Consider the following 7,213-nt stretch of genomic DNA (forward strand, 5'->3'; position numbering starts at 1 on the left):
CAAAAAATGTCATAGTATAGTATGGCAAAAAATGTCATAGTATAGTATGGCGTCAAAAATCACCAAAAATGTCATAGTATAGTATGGCATCAAAAACGGTCAAAAAATGTCATAGTATAGTATGGGGTCATAGTAATCAAAAAGTCAAAAAATGTCATAGTATAGTATGGCATCAAAATCAACAAAAATGTCATCATTGAGTATAATCAAAAACAGTCAAAAAATGTCATAGTATAGTATGGCTCAAAAATCACCAAAAATGTCATAGTATAGTATGGCATCAAAAAAGTCAAAAAATGTCATAGTATAGTATGGCATCAAAAATCAAAAAATGTCATAGTATAGTATGGCGTCAAAATCACCAAAAATGTCATAGTATAGTATGGCATCAAAAACCAAAAAATGTCATAGTATAGTATGGCATCAAAAATCAAAAAATGTCGCATCAAAAATCAAATGTCATAGTATAGTATGGGGTCAAAAAATGTCATAGTATAGTATGGGTCAAAAATCAACAAAAAATGTCATAGTATAGTATGGTCTCAAAAAAATCGGCAAAAAAAAAATGTCATAGTATAGTATGGCGTCAAAAAAAAAATGTCAATCAAAAAATCAAAAAATGTCATAGTATAGTATGGCGTCAAAAATCACCAAAAATGTCATAGTATAGTATGGCGTCAAAAAATCACCAAAAAATGTCATAGTATAGTATGGCGTCAAAATCACCAAAAAATGTCATAGTATAGTATGGCATTCAAAAAATGTCATAGTATGGGGTCAAAAAATCGCATCATAGTATAGTATGGCATCAAAAATCAAAAAATGTCATAGTATAAAATCACCAAAAAATGTCATAGTATAGTATGGCGTCAAAATCACCAAAAAATAGTCATTAGTATAGTATTGGCATCAAAACGGTCAAAAAATGTCATAGTATAGTATGGCATCAAAAATCAACAAAAAATGTCATAGTATAGTATGGCATCAAACGGTCAAAAAATGTCATAGTATAGTATGGCATCAAAATCAAAAAATGTCATAGTATAGTATGGTCAAAAACGGTCAAAAAATGTCATAGTATAGTATGGCAAAAATCAAAAAAATGTCATAGTATAGTATGAAAAATCACCAAAAATGTCAAAGTAATGTCAAAAACGTCAAAAAATGTCATAAGTATAGTATGGCATGAAAATCACCAAAAAATGTCATAGTATAGTATGGCATCAAAAAACAGTCAAAAAATGTCATAGTATAGTATGGCGATCAAAAAATCAGACAAAAAATGTCATAGTATAGTATGGCGTCAAAAATCACCAAAAAATGTCATAGTATAGTATGGCGTCAAAAATGACCAAAAATGTCATAGTATAGTATGGCATCAAAAACAGTCAAAAAATGTCATAGTATAGTATGGCATCAAAAATCAACAACAAAATGTCATAGTATAGTATGGCATCAAAAACGGTCAAAAAATGTCATAGTATAGTATGGCATCAAAAACAGTCAAAAATGTCATAGTGTAGTATGGCATCAAAAACAGGTCAAAAAATGTCATAGTATAGTATGGCGTCAAAAATCAACAAAAAATGTCATAGTATAGTATGGCGTCAAAAATCACCAAAAAAATGTCATAGTATAGTATGGCATCAAAAACGGTCAAAAAATGTCATAGTATAGTATGGCGTCAAAAACAGTCAAAAAATGTCATATGTATAGTATGGCATCAAAAACGGTCAAAAAATGTCATAGTATAGTATGGCGTCAAAAATCACCAAAAAATGTCATAGTATAGTATGGCGTCAAAAATCACCAAAAAATGTCATAGTATAGTATGGCGTCAAAAATCACCAAAAAATGTCATAGTATAGTATGGCATCAAAAACGTCAAAAAATGTCATAGTATAGTATGGCATCAAAAACGGTCAAAAAAATGTCATAGTATAGTATGGCAGTCGAAAAATCACCAAAAAATGTCATAGTATAGTATGGCATCAAAAACGGTCAAAAAATGTCATAGTATAGTATGGCATCAAAAATTCAACAAAAAATGTCATAGTATAGTATGGCATCAAAAACGTCAAAAAATGTCATAGTATAGTATGGCATCAAAAATCACCAAAAAATGTCATAGTATAGTATGGCATCAAAAACGGTCAAAAATGTCATAGTATAGTATGGCATGAAAAATCAACAAAAATGTCATAGTATAGTATGGCTGTGAAAAATCACCAAAAAATGTCAAGTATAGTATCATCAAAAACGTCAAAAAATGTCATAGTATAGTATGCAAAAAGTCATGTCATAGTATATATCGTCAAAAATCAAAAAAATGTCATAGTATAGTATGGCATCAAAACATCAAAAATGTCATAGTATAGTATGGCGTCAAAAATCACCAAAAATGTCATAGTATAGTATGGCATCAAAAACGTCAAAAAATGTCATAGTATAGTATGGCATCAAAAATCACCAAAAAATGTCATAGTATAGTATGGCATCAAAAACAGTCAAAAAATGTCATAGTGTAGTATGGCATCAAAAACGGTCAAAAAATGTCATAGTATAGTATGGCGTCAAAAATCAACAAAAAATGTCATAGTATAGTATGGCGTCAAAATCACCAAAAAATGTCATAGTATAGTATGGCGTCAAAAACAGTCAAAAAATGTCATAGTGTAGTATGGCATCAAAAACGGTCAAAAAATGTCATAGTATAGTATGGCGTCAAAAATCACCAAAAAATGTCATAGTATAGTATGGCGTCAAAAATCACCAAAAAATGTCATAGTATAGTATGGCGTGAAAAATCACCAAAAAATGTCATAGTATAGTATGGCATCAAAACGGTCAAAAAATGTCATAGTATAGTATGGCATCAAAAACGGTCAAAAAATGTCATAGTATATTACAATATTAAAAGAGATCTTGTAATTTCTTGTAATTAAGTATTCTCTATTTGTAGATTGCCATTATGTATGTATAAATGTATAATTGAGGCTAAAAATATTCAGACAGGCAAAAATATTTAGTGTTCAGAAATATTTATTTAAGATAATCAGTTATCAGTCCCACAGTGGGGAAATTCAGTGTTGGAACAGTAAAAACGGAAAAGGGCATTTTATAAACATGAGTATGTACACAGTAATAGCAAAATGAAAATCTAATCTAATCCACAAAAACATTGTAGAAGTGTCTGTGGGAAAACAACATAAGATGGCTCCTTTAAATGATATCATGGTGTCAGATATGTGAAAAATATAGTAAGGCATAAAAATATCAAAAAATATTTAGATTTACTGATCAGTTTCTGTGATTAAGACGTGTTCTTGTCTCTGCAGGAGGAGGAGACGACAGCAGCTGAAGACCTGCAGTGGATGAAAGAAAACAAGTGTTACAAGCTGTTACTTAGATAAAGGTTCTCAACTGTCTAACCTTTGTTAGTGCTGGTTAGGATTAATGTACTTGAGGACATTTTCCAAAGCCTAATATGTCTTTATTACACACGTGTGAGAACTTATAATACAATTACTTAATAATTGCATCACAAAGATGCTTAGTAGACATGTTTGGAAAATGTGCTCATAACCAACTCTAACAAGTGTTTCCTTGTGGTTATATGTTGTCTGGAATAAAATGATTAAAACTGTCTTCTACACTTTTGACTTGCATTTTATGTTAAGGGAAATGTCATGTTTAAGGTTTTGATACTTAAACATTTTTTAAGGTTCTAAAAACAACAAAATCATTCATCATCATTTTGTACAGGTTTCATGCTTAATTATTAAACCTACTTTTAAAGTTTTTATATATGTTATAAAAAGGTTTAATATTCTAAGGTTTTAAGTTTATCTAAATTGTTTTTAAAATGTTTTATCCTTACTTTTTAGACCTATTCCTTTAAGGTTTAAGAAGTGTTCTTATATTTATTTTTACACATTTAAGGTTTTATACTCATTTTTTTAACCTGTTTATTTAAAGGGTTTCTAGTCTGTTCTAAACTAAGGTGTTATAGATTGTTAGACTTCTTGTTAAATTATTTGCAGCTACATTGTTGAAAAACTGATGAATATTAATTAAAACTAATAAGCTACGCAGTTTTAATTTGTTGCTATTTATTCCAGACAAGAGGTTTGTGTCAAAGTGACAAGAAGTAACTAACACTGACCTTCTGGAAATGTCCTCACATCTGTCTCTTCTGTGTGTGGTTTAATGGTTCAAGTTTGAATCCTGTGGAGAAAAACATGTTAATATAAAGGTGTGACTTAACACATTAAAATAAAAGCATGGAGAGTTTCTGGGTATTGAACTTCAACAGATAGAGAAGTAAAAGACACTAAATCTACAAAGAAACCAGAGAGTGGACTAATCAGAACTAATCCAACAGTTAACTTTGCTTACAACACAAAGACAGAAGAAGCTGTTCTGACTGGAGAACTGACTCCACCAGCTCCTGATATTCACACAACAGCAGTGAATGGAAATGTTTGTTTCTCCAAAGTCAATTAAAATTTGAAATACATTTGGTTGATATAAGCCAAAGTGAAGCAAAATGACAGTGTTACTAGTGTAACACTGAACTGAAAAAGTTCCTCACATTTTTATGATTTCCTGTACTAATGAGAAAGACTGAGACAGAGGGAGAGGCTGAAGGGACAGAGAAAGAGTAGAGCGGGGTACACACCAAACATAATCAGGCTGATTATCAGCCCAAGTCCCCCCTCCCAATCAAAGTAAGCTAAGGCCCAATTATCGGTTGGTTCTAAAGATGAACTTGTCAGGTTCTCCTGTGGTGTGAGGTGTGTTTCGAGTGATTTTACCCTCCCTGATCTGCTCCGAAGATGACCGGAGCCATCCTGATAAATATTAAATATGTTCAATATTTGCGAATGGAACAGAACATAGCCAATCAGGAAGCAAACTAACTGAAGACAGAAGCACAACAAAGAGACCTCGTCGTCCACCACTTTAATTTACTCCAAAGTTGTGAGATTTGAAGATCTCAGACTCTGGTTGTTGGTGGTGAATCTGTTGGTGTGTGGTGTGTTTTGGTCTTCTCTCTGCATGTCACACATTTTAAGAACAAAACTGTGAAATCTGACATTATTTGTCGTCATGTGTTGTCTCTCACATTTTCTATATTGGGTAAGATTTTAAAAATCTCTTGGTGTGTGCCAGGCTTAAGAGAGTGGGGGAGCGTGAGAAAGACAGAGAAAGGGAGAGAGAGAAGCTGAACCACAACATTCTCCAAACATCAGAGGAGAGTCTCAGAAAATGGGCAGTTTAGTGTCACATATAACAAGAAAAAGCATCACCTCTTTAGGAACCAATAACAATAAATATTTGGGGAAAATTAACTAAAATGATTATCTTAAATTTCTATATTAATTGTCAACTTATCACTGGAGGAATCATGTATATTAATGTGAACTACCTAATAAAAACATAACACTTTTACTAACATTAATAATTCAGCTCATCAAGAGGTTTTTTTCAGACTGGGCAAATCTTTAGGACACATACCTGTTTGGTTTATCAGGTGAGAGCTGGTGTTTCTGTCCAGGCTGCAGCAGCTGAACCAGTAAAGCTGGAAAACACAAGTTCAACAAAAAACAAGTAACCCAATTAATAAAGAATAGTTCACCTCCAAAACTTGAATGGTGTTGAAGAATACAACGCTGAAAACTAAACACTAAAACCTTGACAATCACACTTTAAATTTTGGGGTAAATACATTAATTGCTAGAATATGACTTTATCACTTTTTAAAATAGTTTTTATAATAATTTCTAACAGTTGTCTCAGCTCATACATTGTGACCTACTCTTTAGACTTAAAACTTGTGGAGGAGCACAGTGTTAAGATCAAATTTTCAAGCTTGTATTTAACACAAAACTGTGCTCAATGAAGTCTCAAGTCACCACAAACAAATTTCTCATCAATAACATAAACAGGGGATCAATGGATGACTATGGACAGATTACTACTACAAAGCTACAAAGACACAAAATGACAGAGGCCAAATACTGACTCACAAAATGATCACAATTAGATGCTTAACTACCACACTGAAGCACAAAATGACCATAAAGAAACGTTCAATGACCTGGAATAGACACAAAACTACAAAGACACAATGCAATACAAACACAAAGAAGCTGAGCATAAGTAGATGTAACAGAGCCAACTAGAGACGCAAAACGACGCAATACCATCACAAATAGACACAAAATGATCACATCGACATGATAATCTGCAATAAACTGACTTCAAATGATCAAACTGGAGCACAAAGTTACAAAGAAGCAGTTACATGTCTGCAGAGTTGTAAACAGACAAACTGACTGCTACACAGTTATCACCCTCCATAACTCAGGTCAATGCCGCTTTAGTCAGAGAAACACAAACACACTTGAACCCATGCAAATAAAAACGAAGCCAAACAGGGAAAGCCCCTTGGGCACCGTTAAAAGATAATGCTAATGCTAACGCTAGACTCTAATGCTCATTGCTAATGCTAACACCAGGTAGAGACACAAAATGATATAAAATGACCAAATAGCCACAGACCGGTGACGATGACATGATAAATCACCACCAAACGGAGTTAAAATGATCAGGATGCAACACAAAATAGCGCAGAGACGCAAAATGTCGGTAAGGTGAAAACAAATACAAACAGGGATTTGCAAAGACTATTAAGAGCCCACTGTGTTGTCGACCAGCGACGTTTAGGGTCCAAAATTCATGTCAGGGACGCCTCAATCACAGAAACACACACACACACCCTTACCAACACGATATAAACGACTGAAAACGGAATTAAACGATATCATTACACGGTAATGCTAATGCTAACGCTCGTCGGTAATGCTAACGCTCTCCGATAACACTAGCGCTAACGCTAGCCACTAATTGTTTGCTTTACCTTCGCGCCGCAGGTGTGTTCAACGTCCAGTCTCACTCGTGTTCGACAAAAAAGCAGCAGTTCCGGATTTAGTTGTAGCATCCAGACCTATCCAGTAAGGACGTGCTCTCATAGTACTGACAAACCGAGGCAATGGTTCAAACTTGGTTTAAATCTGTTTTCCGACTGGAAGTGCTCGATCCTCAACCGGAAAGACGATCCGTTCTGCACATGCGCCAAAATGAGCGCATGCGTAGAATTAAGATTTACCACAGAGACAGTTTAAGCCTTGAATAAAAAAAAATAAAT

At 33.5% G+C, this 7,213-nt stretch overlaps 1 long non-coding RNA gene across 1 annotated transcript in view; it reads left to right on the forward strand.

The window, feature by feature from the left end:
- Positions 1–3,674, forward strand: part of LOC127143098 (uncharacterized) — a 9,792-nt gene extending 6,118 nt beyond the window's left edge. The window contains exon 3 of the long non-coding RNA XR_007814289.1: positions 3,339–3,674. This is a non-coding gene — a long non-coding RNA (uncharacterized LOC127143098). The remainder of the gene's footprint in view (positions 1–3,338) is intronic.
- The last annotated feature ends 3,539 nt before the right edge of the window (positions 3,675–7,213 follow it).

This window comes from Lates calcarifer, linkage group LG12, assembly GCF_001640805.2.
Source record: "Lates calcarifer isolate ASB-BC8 linkage group LG12, TLL_Latcal_v3, whole genome shotgun sequence".
NCBI lineage: Eukaryota > Metazoa > Chordata > Actinopteri > Centropomidae > Lates > Lates calcarifer.